The sequence below is a fragment of the Belonocnema kinseyi genome, chromosome 5 (assembly GCF_010883055.1).
Source record: "Belonocnema kinseyi isolate 2016_QV_RU_SX_M_011 chromosome 5, B_treatae_v1, whole genome shotgun sequence".
In the NCBI taxonomy this organism is placed as follows: Eukaryota; Metazoa; Arthropoda; class Insecta; order Hymenoptera; family Cynipidae; genus Belonocnema; species Belonocnema kinseyi.
This window is the reverse complement of record NC_046661.1, coordinates 108,389,767-108,408,130: the sequence shown is the minus strand read 5'-3', so window position 1 is coordinate 108,408,130 and position 18,364 is coordinate 108,389,767. Positions and strand designations below refer to the sequence as shown.

General features: G+C 28.2%; 1 protein-coding gene across 1 annotated transcript in view; it reads left to right on the top strand.

Moving 5' to 3' along the window:
- Positions 1 to 6,444: 6,444 nt before the first annotated feature.
- Positions 6,445 to 18,364, top strand: part of LOC117172441 (monocarboxylate transporter 9-like) — a 59,133-nt gene continuing 47,213 nt past the window's right edge. Inside the window, exon 1 of the mRNA XM_033360381.1 lies at positions 6,445 to 6,531. The gene's annotated coding sequence lies outside the window, so the exon portion shown is untranslated. The remainder of the gene's footprint in view (positions 6,532 to 18,364) is intronic.

Here is an 18,364-nt window from a genome sequence, read left to right as displayed (position 1 = left end):
TCAATTGGCTGTCACTACTCCCTCTTCCCCTTGAACATTCATATCGTACTCATTTAACATCACTAATTGGCTTTCTATTAGTTATTCAGTGGCCTTCTTCGTAGAAGGAACAAATTAAAGTCGAAAGTTAAATCTGTTCGAATATTTCGGTGATGAGGGGAATGATAAATTTTTTCTTAATTCTTATTATTAAAAACTCTTTAGCCTCAGGGAGCATCTATTATTTAAGTAAAAATTACATAAATATATGCATATTTAAATGAACTTTTATAGTAATTTCGTTATTGTATGTTTCATATATTTTAGAACATTATTTTTCCTACTAAAAGTATTTTTTAAATCAAACTAAATCATTTCTTAAATTTTGAACTTCCTGTATTATTCATAAAAAAGGTTCATTGGAACATTGGAAATTTGCACTATTTTGGCAGTATTTTATTTAAAATAGTCTAATCAGCTTCACCCTGGTCTCATTATGTAAAAAATTGTAAAGCCTTTCTATCCGTTGAAGAAAAAAATTAACTCTATAATAATAAATAAAATTAATCATACTTTATTAATCATCAAAAGTTCTTTAAACCTCTTAAAATTCGTTAGAATTTCTTAAAATTCTTTGTTATATTTTAAAGTCTTCTGAAACCCCGTGAAATTTATTGAAATCTTATGAAATACCTTAAATTACCTTGATTTCCTTTAAAATCCTTTTAAATCGCTAGCAATCTTTTGAAATTATGTTTATAGGGAAATGAATAAATATATTGTTCATATATTGAGTAAAGAATATAAAATTCCAGTATTTTAGTGGTAAAAAAACCAGCCAACCGGCATCAGTAGACCTATATGGTGGTTCGATTCCCATCGGAGCGAAGGAGAGGGATCTTTTGTCACAGATCAAATTCAATATTGAAAAATATAAAGTCTTAGAAATCTGAAGCATTCTCACAAAAGGGGGAGGCGGTCTGAAATTAAAAAAATAATCCTTACTTAATTAATGGACGTTATCAGGAAAATGATCATTGATCAAAGACGAGACATTATTTCTATTACTTCGATACGAGCAATGCATAAATATTATTGAAATTTAATCATTAAGGCTATGTGATGAGTGGGTAACGTGACTAGATTCCTTCCCTACCGACACTTTTTTTATTTCCTAACTTATTTTCACACGAAGCACCACATCGAGTTGAAAATTTGGGATACTAAACAAGAATCACTAAGAATAATGGGTCTGGTCCTAAATATGTGTGATGGTGAAAAAAGTTTCTTGTTGCCAATAATATTTTTTGCTTTTTTCATAACTATTCTTATTTAATATCCCCAATTTTGAATTCGATGTGGCGCTTCGTGTGAAAATAAATTGGGAAATAACAAAAGTGGCGGTAAGGTAGGAATCTGGTCACGTGATGCACTATTCATATGGCCTTAAGCTTACAATTCATTAACATGACATTCGCTACGCCAAATAGACAAGGTTTTCTTTAATAGTTTTCTTGTATGCACCTGGTGAAAGGAAACATTAGTTTAATATTTCTGAAACTTGCGTAAAAGTGGTTTAATAAATATAATAACTCAGTTGTAAAATAAGTGCTTAGAGAGTTCTTTTATATTTTAGTTGCAGAAGTATAGAATGGGAATATAACTATAAAATGGGAATATAACTATAATTATATATCGTTTGAATTTCAATTAAAGAAAATTTTATAATATACTACAATGTTTGAACAGTCTGTAAATATATTGGAATTCTTCAGAAACTTCTGATCCGCTAGATTTTTCTAATTAAGTTGAAGATATCAACATATGTTATATTCTTCTACAAATTTAACAGATTCTGTCAAATCTTATATGATATTAACACTTTTTGCAATCTTTTGAAATCTTTTGTAAATTCTTTTTGAATTTCTTCAAAATCTATTATTGATAAGTAAATTTGTATTACTTTTAGTTGCTACAGTTTGACCTGCTGTAAATTTATTTTTCTAACTACTGTTTTCTCATGACATGAATAACTATATTTAATTCAAAAAAGTTGCTACAATAGCAATTATTGCACATTTCAAAAGAAAACTTTGTTGTAGCTAAAGTGCCTGTTAAGTTTACTTTAGGATTAACCAAGTGAATTAATAAGTCAAATTATCATATTATTAAATATATAGACTTTCATCGAATCAGAACTGAATTTCATTGTCTGAGTAAAAAAGATGCGCCTCCTTGAATGCAATGTAATTGATGAGTATTACACCAGAACCATCTAATTCTAGGACAAATTTGAGGAAGACAAAACAACGCACTCAAAATTGGAAATATACCATTTTTAAATAAGAAAGTATATTTGCTACTTGAAAGAGTTATACAGATCTAAAAAAATATATAATTAACTAAAATTTTAAACTCAAATTAACATAAAATACAATAATAAAACACAAAAAATATATATGACTTTTCTAGAGAAAAGAAATTATTTCAATAAAGTATTTTGGATTGAAATTTTTTTTTAATTTCTTTCAATTCATGTTTTTTTCGTCCTAAATTCTAGTTATTCGCCCTAAATTCTTCTAAAATTCTTTTGAATTCTTTTGAGTTCTCTTTGAATTCTCTTGAATTTTATTTATTAACCCTAAAATTTTTTCGAATTCACTTACAATCTTCAAAATCCACTCAATTCTACTCAATTTAAAAGATTTCTTATTTTAGTTTTCTGAATTCGCCCTGAAGTCTTTTCAACTCAGTCTGGATTTTTAAGCAATTAATCAAATTCTTTAGAATCCGCTTGAATTTTTCTCAATTTAATCAGAATTTTATACATATAAAAATATTTCTGAATTGTTTTGAATTCACTTGCATTTTTATGAATTTTATGGGATCCTTACTTGTTTACATTTTTCTGAATTTACTCTAATATTGTTTAGTTCGTTGTCTTTTTTTCCAATTCAATTAAATTTCAAGTCCCTTGGATTCCTTTTGATTATTATAAATTCAATCGAATTTTACTGAAATCAATGAAATACTTTGAATTTTGTTTCAAATAATTTGAATGCATTTCGAGTTCACCCTGAATTCCTATTGATTTATAACACATTCTTTTATATATTTTGAATTCTTTTGAATTCTCTTGAATTTTATGGCATTTTATCAATTTCTTCTGATTTATTTTAAATTCTTAAAATTGCTCTTTAATTTTATTTAAATTATTGAAATATTTTCAATTTTAAACAATTTTTTCAATTCACTTGAATTTTTTTATTTGCCTTCGATTTTTATTAATTTTATGAAAATAGTGGGAAGCAAGTAAAGTTATATCTGCATAGCAATAATATATTGCAACAATGATATATGAAGAAGGATGAAATTGAAAATTGTCTTTTTGACTTTCAATTGCAATTAAATATCTAAAAGTGACATATTGTTTTTTATTTTATGATAAAAGGTATTTTGAGTGTCTAAATAAAGTAAAATTGTTTTTCAGTACATCTAAATTTGTGTATGTATACTAAGGACTTTATTTTTAAAACAATATATTTTATATATATTTATTTATTTAACAAATCTTTTCATTGTTTTCTTACTGCAAATATACAATTATATAAGTACAATAGAAATTATTTTAAGTCAATTGTAATAACGAAAATTTTTCCATTGTGAATTAAAGATGAATAAGTCAGTTTTTAATATTTTCTTGTAATTAAGATTTTAAAAAATTATTTTAATTTCTCCTTTCTTCATATATAATTGTTGAAACATGATAAAAATATCTTTATGACAAAATATATGAAATAGTAAGGAAGATTACATAACACTAAGAAAATATCGAAAAAGTGGATTTTTAAAGATATTTTTAAATTTCAAGGTCGTTTAGGCACGATAAAAAGATTTTAATTTTATTATTGTTATACAAGTATGAGTCGAATTCGTATAAATAATTAAAGCTTATTCATACATGAATAATAAATATTAAGAAACAGTGTTTGATACGTTGACAGGCTAAAGTAATGCATGAGTTTTACCGTTACTTCCTTTAAATTTGTAATGCCTTAACGTTACTTTTTTAAAAAGTATGGGTAACGCGTTACCGTAACCCTTACTGATCAAAAGTAAAAGTTTTATGTTGTTTTTTATTTGAATGTGTTCTCAAAACTAAAAATTATGTTTTAATTTAATTTAATCAAGAATTTTACAATCATTATCTGTAAACTGTTCTTATTTTATACTGCACTGGAACCTGAATGTCCTTAAACTGGATTTTTGCGTTCCTATCATTGCTCTCCTCGGATTCTTCTTGATGAGGGGAGCCGCGGGGCTGAAAGAAAGGCGGTTGCGTCATGCGTCCAAATCCAATAGAAATGAATAATACCGCCCTGTATGTTTACGTTCGGAATCCCTGGATTTCTGTCACGGACCACTGCAGTTCATGCTCGAAACCGTCCACAAATTCAAGTTTCAGTGTGTTATTAATTCTTTATCTCAAGATTCTCATAAGATTTCTTTATCTGAAAATGAAAGTAGTTTTTTAAAAACGAAACATATTGTTTTTAGAGAAAATTGGGCGATACAATACTTGAGATTTGAGAAAAAAATCTCCTTAATGTTACGGATATTTAAATCTAGACGCCCCGTTTAAAAAAATTAATCAAATTAGGCGCCTTGCACCCACAAAAGAGGCTTTTTCGTAGCCTATTAAAACGCTAATAAATCGTTTAAAATTTCCCCTCCAATACTTTTTCCCTTTCCTACTCACCCTATATTTCTCAACTTCTCCTCACCACCTTTACTCTCCCTCCCCAAACTTCAACCTTCGCTTCTCTTCCTTCTAAAACCTCTTCCTCAATCACTTCCCCCTCGCCTCACTTCACCTCTCATTTCCCCTTACTGCTTCTTCGCTTCTCGAATTCCCAAACTCATCCTAGTTCCGCTACCGGAGTTAGGAGTCCCATCACTTCCTTCTTGGAATAAAGTATGATGGACGGATGGACCGACGAACACCTGACCGTAACTAATCTTCTTGGTTGAACATTCCTATTTTTGATTGAAGATGTATGTAGTTTGTTTTTGATTCACCTTTTTTGCTGAAAAATTCATCTTTTGGATTGAAATTTCAACTATTAACTCTTTTCTTGAGAATTCGTTCTCTTCTTTGGTAAATAATTAATTTTTTTAATTAAAAATGTAACTTCTCCATTTTTTATAACAAATGTATGTTTTTATTTGAAAATGCAATTATTTGAATGTATATTCATGTACTTCGTTGAAAATTTGTTTTTTTTTAACTAATTTTTTAAATTAACAATCTAACTAGAAATTTAACTTATTCCAATTCGATGAAAAATTTATTTTTTGAATGGAAAATTCAATGCTATGGTTGAAAGTGCGTCTTTTTTGTAGAAAATTAATCTTCTCGATTAAAAAATTAATATATGGGTTAAAATTCAACCATTTTACTCAAAATTCATTTCTTTGGTTAAGAATGTAGCTATTTTATTGAAAACTCGTTTTATGGGATACAAAAATCATTTTTTTAATTGAAAATGTTACTTCTTGCTTGACAATACAGTTTAGGTTGAAATTTGAACTCTTTGGTTAAAAATTCAACTATTTTGTTGAAAATCCAATTTTTGGTTTTTGAAAATTTATGTTCAACTGAAAATTTAAGTAATAAATTTTTATTGTAAATTTACCTACTTTCGTTAAACAATCAATAATTTTGTTAAAAAATAATTTTTTGTTGTTGAAAAAAATTATTTTCTTAAATTAAAACTGTTACATTCCCCTTTTTTATTGAAAATTTATCTTTTCAGTTGAGCATTCATCTATTTGGTTGAAAATTCCACTTTTTTTATAGAAAATTCAGCTTCTCAGTTAAAAATTCATCTTTATAGAATCATCTCGTTGTTTGAAAACGTAACTAATTTGTTGAAAATTCGTTTTTTTATATAAGTTTTTTAACTTCAAAATGTAACTGTTTCGCTTTTTATTTGAAATTTATCTTTTTTGTTGAAAATTCAACTATTTGGAGGAAAATTCATGTATTATGTTGAAAATTCTTCTTTTAGTGCATACAATGAATCTTGCTGGTTAAAAATTCATGGTTTAGTTTAAAAATTCATCTTTCCATTTTTTATTGTTATTGTTAACAAAACATGTAACGTTACTGATTTCAAACACTCCCTTGAGTCACAGGATGATTTTAAAAAATTGAAACGAGATGCAAAATGAAGAAGCAAGGATTAAAAGGAAGGCAATAGGGGAGGAAGAGGAGCAAAGGAAGAAATAAAGGAAGAAATAATAAAAGAAAAAGAAGAGAAGTGGAGGAACCAGTTTCAGGGTTCAATAGTTGGGTCGAAGGTGGTAAGTTGGTAAAGTGGTAAAGGCTTAGTGATCTTGATCAGTGTTACCACCACAACGATGAGAAAAACCCCCGCCTAACCCTCCTGGCCAAAGCAATACTGTGTGTAGAAAACGGCGGTATTTCAACTGCTGGCTTTGCTCTCTGTGGCATCTGACTCGTCGATGCGAACACTCCTGCTGCAGCAGGTAAGTGAAGAAAGGCTTTCCTTCATATCAACAATTTATTCTTTCTATTTTTATCTTCAAGAAAAAAATGTTCAATCTAGGATTAAAAATTCACATTTTTGGGCCTCTTCTCTCGTTGGGAAAGTCTTTTGCAAACTTGGGTTTAATAACCTTTAGACACGTGCTTTTTTCCTTCGAGCGATGACCTTTGAGGGATCTTTGTGTTTAGACTAGTATATTTAAATTTGCGATTTATCAAGATTTCCACAATTCCAATTTATAACCTATTACCATTTTAAATTCAAAATTTTAGTTATGAAAATAACCAAAAGTATATGTATTAGTATTAGTCTTCCATTTTTATAAATCTTTTTAAGAGTTTTGAAATATTTTTTAATATTCTCTTAACATTAATTTTTTGAAATAAAAAATCAATAAAATTTACATAGGCGACTGAAGAAATTTAGGTATTTCCATGAAACCTTTCGAAATTCTTTCAAACCTTCTATAATTTTAAAAAATCTATATTTTATTTCAAATTTTGAATCATTATTCAAATTGTTTTAAAGCATCCAAACCTTTTAAATATCTATTTGATTGGTTGAGTTTTTTCGAAAATTTTTTGAAATTCTGTAAAATCGAAAAAAGAAGTTACCTTAAAACCTTCGAGTTTCTTCTTCGACAATTTTGACAATCTTTTGACATCTTTTCAAATATTCTCTTAAAAATTATTTTTATACAATAAAACATCATTTTAGATTTTCTTAAGAATCTTAAGAAAATTTTTTTATTCTCTTGAAACCTTAAAACATTCTTAAGAAGCTTGTAAATTTTTTCAAAATCTTAAAAAATCTATATTTTGTTTTGACACTTTAAACATCTTTTTGAAGTTTTAAAATATTTATGAAATTGTTTCAAAACTTATAAATATCTTTTAGAGTGATTGGAATTTATCATAAATATATATTTTTTAATTCTGCAAAATTCTTTTTCGAAATTTCAGAAAATGTTTTGTAATGATAAAATCTTTGTAATTATTTTTTTTAATTGTCTTCTCGAAATATGGATTATTTTACATTTTTGAAGGAATCTTTAAAAAATATTATCTTGAAACGTCTCAAAATCCTTAAAAGCCTACAAAATTTTATTTGAAATAGTTATCCAATTAGAAAAAAGTAGGGTGAACACAAACTTGTCTTCAAATGATATAGGGTCACTCTATGAATGATCACCTGAAACCGATTGTGGTCAAATTTTAGAAAAAAATTTTAATTGGTCTATAATTATTTCTTACATTTCTAGATTCAATTCTGGTATTTTAAGAAAAATAAATGATTTTTTTAAGCCAGAAAAAATTGTTGTAAACATTTGTAGTTCAAAAAATTACGATAGCGTGTCATTTTTGAATAAATTAAACACTAAAACTTGTTTAAAATTAAGTAGAAGGCAACAGTGCGATCAGGGATGATTTAAATTTATTATCTATAAAGAATTCACAAAATATTTTATATCATTGGTTCTATACAAGACGATATATATCGAATTTCATAATGAAAGGTGTTATATATGCTTATTGATTTGGTCAATATTATTAGGAACTTTTGATTAATATTTTAAAAAATATAGAGATTTTTTCATTTTCTGCTATATATAAAAAAAAAGAATCAAAGATTAAAGAACCTTGCAAAATTTGGAGTTTCTTATATAGAAAGCTATATGACTCAATTCAATATTTTATTGTTGTTATTTGTTAATATATTTTAATTAATTGTTTCAATAAATTTAAATAATAGTGACTAATTTCAATAGTTACTAAGAAATACTGTGACACTAAAAAAAATAAATGTCCATAATTATATTAAAATAGTAGTATTTTAAACATACTTGGTTTCAATAATAAATAAACAACGAAATTTTTCGTTTTAAGTCAGTAACATCCTGCGTCTTTTGCAGATGGAAAAATTATTAATAATTGCAAATATTTTCATCATCCTATTCGCAATCAGCAGTTTAAAAATGGGTTAGTGTAAGTGGTTTGAAAAGAACGTGAATAGAACTTGTGGGTGATTCTGAACCAATCTATTTCATTTATAAAAGTTTCCAAATAGGAAAAGAAACAATTCAAAAATAGTTATAAACGTGATTTTTCCAGATTTCAAATAATTTTTGTTTGTATTTTTGGGCAAAACACGAAAATTTTGTGATCTTTATTACTTATTATATAAAAAGAAATATGAATCGATGGAAGATTTTCGTAATGTTATCTGTTAGTAGATTTTAGTTCATAAATAAATTTGAATAATGAACTAATTTTGTAATTTAACAGTTGATTACTTGAAAATCTCATAATAATAAAAAAATACAACATTTCATAATTATATTAAAATAATAATATGTTAGATTACATTGAATCAATGGATAAATAATAAATAGAAATGAACTAAGATTAAAAGAAATATAGAAAAATTTCCTATTTTGAATTGAGAAGATTTACCTGGAAAAGGGGAAGTATGAGTTCGGTACACCATACCATACCTCCTACCTAGGTACAGAATTGAACAATAATTGCCCAATATTAGCAACCAGAGGCTGCTTTGACTAATTTTTTGTAGGTTTTTAATTTTTGTAACATTTTTTGTACTGTGGGGAAAAATATTAAAGTTGTTTAGTCTCCTCGACTAATATTTTACTTTGGACTAGAAACGAGATTTTTTAAACGGTTTTAAACCATTTAATCAAAAGTTCTAAAAAAAAACCTCATGAAAGTAAAGAATTTTGTGATATATTTGAAAGTTCTACCAAGGTTTTCATAATATTGCCTTCGGATTGTCTTATAAAGTAAAGAATTCTTTAATTTAAATTTCATTCAATTTGGAAATGAAACAATAGTAGGTAGGTCATACAGAAGAATTTTTCAAACAAAAATTGTAAAGAACTCTATTATATACAAGTTATCTTATGTAGTCGCTGACCTACACCCAAACATTCAGAAAATAGACAGCGCTAAAGTTTCAAAAAAACAGTTTTTGCTTATTTTCAACCGGAAAAAAATATTGTTACGGTCGAAAGCAATTTAAAATTGTAAGGCAGGACATAAAATTTAAAAACGATGATAAAGCTTTTTGCTTACGATGCACCGTTTTTAAGATACGTCCCTTAGAATTTCTAATAGCAGGTTATATTCTTGAAAAGCACAGTGAATTTGTCTTTTTTTGTGAACAAAAAATTCCAGCGGCTATTTTCATTTACAAATTGTTACCGGGAAATTTCAATAACCGAAAACCAAAAAGTCGGATCCCTCCCTCATGCGTTTTGATAAATCTCCAAATGATTTTAGATTGGATTTTCCGTTAAAACAGCAGGTCTTAAAAAAAATTGTAGAGGACAGTATTATATAAAAATTATTTTATGCCATCGCTGCGCTACCACCACAAATGCACGAAATAGAGGGCGTCAAAGTTGCCGAAAATCTGTATTTACCCTTTTTCGACGGGAAAAAATTTGTTCATCGCGGTAATTCTAAAGTTGTAGAGCAGGAGAAAAACCTCTATTTTGTGTATTTGAGGTTAAAGCGCAGCAAATGTATAAGATAATGTGTAGATATTACTACCCACTACATTTTTTTACACCATTTGTCTGTACAACCTACCACACAAAAAGCGGGATCTTTTTTGAAAGAAAGAAATGCTAACAATAATCATACAGATAAATAGTAACCTTTTTTATTCTTGTTAAACCCAAATTAAATTGAATGGCAGAAATAAATAACTTTCTAAAAAGAAAGGTAATATTAACGTAATATTGCACGTTTATATTATATCATTTTAAAAAGTCCCGCGTTTTATTGGTACATGTCTGAAAAGTGAAAACGTCGGATTTTCAACATAACTTCAAAAAGTGTCGTATTTCATATGTACTATCTTCTTTTCAATAGTGACTAACATCTATAATTTTAATCTAATTGCTAAGTTTTTCCCAATGCAATATCTTTTATTACAAATTACAAAATAAAATGTGCATCATTAACTTGTAAAATGTTCAAAATGGGTTAAGGAAGAAGTGACAAAAAAGGGCTCTATTGTAACCATTTCAATCCATATTTGGGTTCATTTAGAAACCATTTATCATTTTGGGTTCTTTTCAACAACAAAGGTTTCGTCTTGTAGCAGCTCCTTTGGAACCAAAAATTGGTTATAATAGAAACCATAGTTTTTTCTGCGACCGTTCTTACGGGAAATGAAATCCAAACACATTTTGAGTTCTATCAAAACGCATAAAGGGGTGAGGGGGTCCGTCTTTTTTGTTTTAAGTTATTAAAATGCCCCTGTAACGATTTGTGACATGAAATAGCTACCGGTATTTTTTCACACACAAAAAATACAGTATTTGGGGGGGGGGGGTTCAAAAAGAGCAACAACTGATTTAAGATAACTTTGGCGCCCTATATTAGGTGCATTTTTTATTGTAGCGCAGCGACTACACCAGATAATTTCAATTTTACTCTACGACCTGCTATTTTCAAGGAAAATCAATTCAAAAACTTTTTAAATGTTTTAAAAACCTCCAAAGGGGGCTGGGTCCCGGCAACTTGTTTTCGAGTTATGCCCCACTAACGATTTATAAAATAATTTTGGTCTTTTTTCCCACAAAAATAAAAGATTTACTTTCCTTTAAAGCATATTTTAATTGTAAGTGGCAGGGAGGGTTTTTGAACCTCTTAAAGTTTTTTTTCTAATGAAAAAATGTATTTAAGGCGAGACTGACGTACTAGATTAATAGTAAGTGGAGTAAATAGAAATATTGTAATACTACAAAATAAAAATTTCTATAATTAAACTGAAATTATAATATATTTGAAATATTTGGTTCCCTTAGTAATTTATAAATAAAGAAAAAAAAATTAAGAAGAACAAAATTGATCAATTTTCTTATTTTAAATAGAAAGGGAGATCTGAAAAAGGGGAAGGGTGAGATCGGTCACAATCTACCTTTTTCCAGGTGAAAAATTTAAAATAATTGCAGGTTTTTAATTTTTAAATATTTTTTTATATTTAGGATTAAGATACTGAACTGTTTTGGTCTCCCTGATATTTTACTTCTAGACTAGAAAAAAATTCTAAACGGTTTTTAACTGATTAATAAAAACTCGAAAGTAATATATCAAAGTAAACAATTTTGTAATAAATGTAGAAGTTCTACAAAAGTTATCAGATTATCTTTAGACTATATGATAAAGTAAACAATTATCTAATTAAAATTTTATTTAATTTATAAATGAAATAAAGTATATTTTAATTGCGCATGGCAAGGAGGAGATTTAAGCCTATTAAAATTTCTTTGACTAAATAGAAGAATCTATTTCAAGCGAGAACTGACGTACTAGAGTAGGTGTGAATAACATCCCTACCTGTGCTACTTTTTTCCGCCTAGTTGGCCTGACAAATTGACTGAGTAAATCGATTTCTGAACCGTTAGACACATGTGAACTTTTCAAGTAATTTGTGATCGCTAAAGCAAAGAATGCTCGATTCGTGGAAAGAAATGTGCTTCGAATAGAAAATCACACTATTCCAAGGGACTGTTCGTTTTTTTTCGTGTGGTATGTACAAATTTTAAACTTGATTCGGTTTAAAAAAAATGCTATTGCTACGTCTACCGCAATTTCGGTAGAAATCTCTGACTTTTTGTCATGAATAGCGAAACCTAGAAATGGGGCGATTTGTACTGAAATTTCAGTATGAATAGATACATTCTAATCCTCGAATTTCAGACACTGAATCATCTTTTTGAAAATTCATGATTTATTTGTAAAAATACGTATATAAAATTTAAATATACAAGTGAAAATAAAACTTGAAAGGATAGTAATGAAATTTTGACAATTAATCTTAGAATTAAAAATTTAATTTTTATTGAGTATAATCAAATTATTTTTAAGATTTTGAAACTGATGCTCTTGAAATGAGAAAGGAAGGTCGGTGAATTAAATTGAATGCCATTACAATAAATATATTTTGTAATGACGTCAAATATGATCTACTATTTGACATTCATCATTAGGTTTGATTAATTTATATCTAAATCTAAATTTGTGGTAAATTTCCAGTGGCAGGTTGTTTTTGAAGATAAAGATGTTTTACTAGATCAAATAAAAGAAAAAGTATTTCTCTGACTCGCTTAGTTCAAAGTCTTAGAAAATTCGGTGCGTCATACAAACATAACGCAAAATCGTTTATGGAACGTTTTTCAAATAAAAAAATCGTAAACTAAGAATAATTAATTAAGGTATGCAGTTGTCGTGCCAAAAATCAGATCACTGAAAATAATAGTTTTTCTATCATTTTAAGAATAAATTAATACTACTGATAACGTGATTGCAAAAAAATTATTTTTAATGAAAATATTTTTAAACTTTTAAAATCATTTATTCCACCAATATTTTGTTCAATTGAATTCATTTACAAAAAAAATATTGATAAAATAATTATTATTCGTAAATTTGTTACTTTTTTCATAGAAAGTAATGTTTTTTAATTTCATAAGACATGAATGATAATATAATTGGAGTTCTTAAAATCATACACATTTGTTCCACATACCTGATTTTTAGCATGACAATATACAAAATTAAAAAAAAAATCGAACATGGCTAATTCTGAAAAGTTACTGCGTTTAACTGCAAACAAAAATCTACAAAGACTTATTAAAATAAAAAATAGTCCCATGGTGTTGCAATCAGGTCAAAAATGTTGAATTTGAAGAATTAAACAAATTTCCCAATAAGCAAGAAAATTATTATAATTTTTTGTGTACAGTGTTTGGTATCAAATGATAAAAATAAAATAACTTTTGTTTAAGTTAGAATCATTTTTAAATGAGATAAAATTTCATTTTTCGAGATTCACTTAATCTTTATTAAAATTTAATGAAATGTAGTATTATGTATGTCCTGAAACAAAATTATTTTGATGCTTTATAGCTATCGACAGAAGTCATGAAACAATAAAATCACACATTTTTGATAAAATCTAAGCAATCCATAAATACCAAAGAATGCAGATACAAACAAAATTTACAACAGTTTTGTGTTTTCGGCCCACCTACTATTATTCTTTAATTATTATTTCTATAAGTACAGTCTTTTCATTTGGAGAAATAAAATTAAAGATCTTAAACAATTATTATTTGTTTCCATTTTTTTAATAACTTTTTTTATTTTTATTGTCCTATTTTATTTTACGAAGCACAAAATTATTCCAAATGAAAATTAGAAAATTTGAAAGAAAAATGTGGCAAAAAAAGGTAGGGGTCAGCTGCCCTAAAATTAATTTTTAAAAACGTGCACATTTTTTTCTTAATACGGCATTTTATAAAATAATGATGAAACTCAACCTTAGTTTTCTTAATCCTATTGGAGAGTTTCATATTATTTCGAAATTGTGTAAAACATATTAAGTGTTGAAAAATGTCAAAATGGCGATCGTTTTTCTGCAAATCAAAAAATGTGGTATTTTTTCAAAAAATATGGAATATGAGGAAAAAGGTCCAAACGCAACATTTTTCCTCCCTAAAAGTTCAACAGAAAGTTCCTTTTCCATTTAAAGGGTCAAAAATGAAAAGGGCGTGGTCCTAGTTTTTTTCAAAATGCGATTTTTGCGACAAAATTCTTCAGAAATATAACTTTATTTGGGATATATAACACATTTTTAGTTCCAGGCGAAATATTTTTACAAATTTTCGAAAAATAAAATCCCCTTTGTTCTCATGAACAAAATAGGAGCGTTTTTGACGCCGTATAAAATTTTAGAAATGTGGATTACGCCCTAATCAAAAATCGGTGTTAATTAATATCTTACATAGGTTTTAAACTTTTTTTTTAAATTTTACCAATATTGAATTTAATGATACAGCTTTTTAAAAAATGACATCCAGATTTTACGGGCTATTATCTACAGGCTACAGTGCCACATTTTATAATCGGATATTATAACCAATATAATCCATTCTTCTCAGTGTAGAATTGTTATGAAAAAAAAATTCCACCAAGAAAAGAGATAATGCGAAAAAAAAGTGATTATAAACAGGTTATGGAACAAACACGAATATAAGAGTAAAATATTTGTTAAGTGACGTCATGGGATATATGAAACAATTTGAAAAATCACCTGGCGCCCAAAATTTTATCTTTTATCATACCAGCCGAGACCTCATATAGACTCTATCGACTCGTCATATTATGCGTTACATTTGCAAAAAAAAATTCCATTCATAAATCAGAACTAGCTACGATTCTTCTTAGGTCGTCTTAGAAAGCCTTTGAGTACAAATAAAAGTCAGTTAATATCAAGTTCAAATTCAACATAATGTTTACCTTACTAATTATCACCACTTGTGCTCAAACGGAAGTACACAAAAAAGTTCGTACGCAAGGAATTTATGAGGTGATTTAGTGAAAATAGCGGGAATTTGTTTGCACAGTTTATCTATCACTTCATAGATTATTCACTATGCTAATTTTATACATTTTCCAAATAAATTGTGGGGTCGTTTTTATCATTGGTTTAAATATTAAGGAAACGTATTTATGAATGTAAATATTTTTTATGCGCAGTCAAATATTGTACATTGTTTATTCAAGATTAAGCAACTATTTTAAGTTATCGCTTATTGGCGTCAACTCTTTTTACGTATGTTTTCCGATATGTTTTAATCTAGTTCATATGATAAAACGCAAAAAGATTTTTAAAAATTCAGAAAACTATCCAAAATTGAAATAATTTGTAAATGTAATTAAATCTCAAATTTTTCAAAAATTATCATTATTAAAAATCCTGTTTTATAAAGTTCGTAAAAAATCCACAAATTATTTTGGCTGAAATAATCATTAATAATGCAAAACATTTTTTTCCACTTTTTAAGTATCTATTATGTGAAATGTAAACGGAGCTTCAAACGTAAATAGGGGAAAAAAATTGTCCGCAAAAATTGAAGGCGGCGATTTGTTCGTACAGGCCTACAGTTTTAAAATCCGTTTGAATAAAAATCCTAGTTGAGCAAAAAAATTTGTGGGTTCACATCCGAAAAAAGTAAAAAAAATTTTTAATCGGTTAATATCTTTTATTTCCTTTTTTGTCTGAAAATTCTAAATTTTGAAAATAAAAAAAATGTCCCCGTTGCTTAAAAAATTGTGGCGAATTTGGTCTATGTACAGTTTTTACTACGGAATAATAGTAAAAAAATATAAATAACAAAAAAATTTGTTTGCTCAATTTATAATTTTTTGAGAATGACTAAAAAACATGTTTTTGGGGGTTGAGTCCTATGCACACATTTTGAAACTTTCGAATATCTCAAAAAATAGGCACTCTATGAAAAAATTTTATGAATCAAAAGTTTCAAGTTAAAAAAATCACCCTGTATGCACTCTTAAGAAAGTTTGTAATTATAATATATATTTAATATTCATTTGTATATTAATTTTTATATAAAGCATATTGATCTTTTTTTTTAGAAAAGACAGATATTTGCACTTTACACGAATTAAAAACAATTTTGGCAGTAATTTTCAATTATAAATGATAAAACAACACTTTCTCCTAAATAAACATAAATGTCACTGGTTTTTAAGTGGAAAAATTCAAAGGAGAAAATGATTAAGAATCCTAACCCCAAGCACCTGTCCTTACTTTAAAATTCTAACATTCACAGCGATTTTTAGAAAAAATCTCACCCATATACGTTGGACTTTATTGTAAGTAAGTATTTAATCGACGAATTTAATGTTATTACTTTATTTTTGAGTATATTTTTGAGTATATGTATATGAATAAGTACATGTATATATCCCCGCATACAAAAGCACGCGCCAGCGCGTGTGTATGCAATTGTAAGTATGAGTAAGTTTGTACGTAATGGAAAATAAGTCTTATCAACCAGGAATATTGTCACGAATTATTGTAGTTTTTGAAGAACTGGTAGGTAGCTTCTAGGTTGTGGCAAATCCGTACAAAGCTTTATGATGCTCATAAGCGCTACTTGTTTAGAGCATCTTAAATCTCTGAATCTCTAGAAAAATGCTAGTCGCACTGTTCTTCATTATGACAAACCCGCGGAACTACAGAAATAGCGCTTATTCTAAAAGTTATTTATTGCCGCTTGTAATTTATGTAATTAATCCAAAAATAAGCTTTCCAGTTTTTTCAATATTCTCAGTTCAAATAAGGAACTTCTAGAAAATGTCTCACAAACTTTCACATGAGTCAAACAGAATAAAAGTATGTGGCTCCATGTGGCAAAAAAAATTATCTTTGGATATAAGAAACCAAAATTTTGTTACATTACAGAAAATCTCATAAATTAACTCTGATGTTAAATTTTGCTGGTTACTGGTCAAAATAATTTTCTGATTAAACGCGAAAAAATATGCTTTGAAAATTATTTTGACCAGTAATCAGCCAAATTTAACATCAGAATTAATTAATTAATTACCCTGGTCGACAAAATAAAATTTGAAAATCTTATAAGTGTATCAATTAACAATTCGACATAGGTATTCAATCCCAAATTTCCATTGAGTTTATGCGGTACATGCCGTGTCACTCTATCTGAACATTAAAAGGATAAATGTACGAGACTTAAGCCTACTATTCCAAATAATGAAGACCTACAATTACCTAACGAAACCAGAGCTAATGATGATACATGTAATTGTTTCATATGTATAGCAAGAAGTTAGGGTGGTACACAAAAAACTTGTTTTTATTTTTCAGCGTCCGTATTCCGACAAGTTTCTCTGGGTGCGATAATGCACTCCTAATTTTTTCAGATTAAAAAAAATTTTTAGAGGTTGCGAGCATCAAAGGACCCCGCACTAAATGTATGGGAAAATGGTTTTCGGTAGATTTAGCTGAAACTTTGTAATTTTTAAGGTTATAAGTGCCGGATAAAATATCTGTAAAAAAAATCCAAAAAAATGGACAGTTTTAGCGCTATGTGGTGCTAAGCACTCAAGATCAGTGAATAAAACGAATTACAACAGATTTTGTTACAAAAGCGATGTCAACATAGAAATCACGGTTCAGATCGTGGTCTGTCATATTTTCGCCTGCACCGTTGACTCATATAGCACGCTTCTCAAAACGATCAAACGCTAAGCGCCTAAGATTTTAACTTGACTAATTAATCACTTCTTTAAAGGCAGAAATGGTACCCAAAGTAATATTAGTAACTAGTGCGCACATACCGATAATAACATTCTGCCCTTCGCAAGAGGGTTGAACGCCAAGCGCTCAAGGTCAGCGAATAAAACCAATCCTAGTAACTTCAGCGACAAAAGCGATGTTACTATAAGAATCACGCATCAGAAAGTAGTCAGTAATATGTTTAGCCAAACCAATGAGTTATATTGCGCGCTTCTCGAAACGATCAAACGCTAAGCGCCCAAGATTTGAACTTGTCTATGTAATTACTTTTTTAAAGACAGAAATGGTATCCAAAGTAACATTAGTAACTAGTACGCACATCGATAATAACAGTGTACCATTCGCCAGAGGGCCAAACGCTGAGCGCCCATGATCAGCGAATAGAACCAATCCTAGTAGCTTTAGCGACACAAGCGATGTCTGTATACGAAACACGCATCAAGAAGTGGTCAGTAACATGTTTAGTCAAACCAATGACAATATGAGTCAACACCGTTGACTCATATATCGCGCTTCTTAGAACGAGCAAACGCTAAGCGCAGAAGATTTGAACTTGACTAAGAAATCACTTTTTCAAAGGCCTTTCACAAAACTTCAGAATGAGCGACGAACTAAAAGTAGGCCTAATGACTTAAAAAAAGTTAAAACCTCGG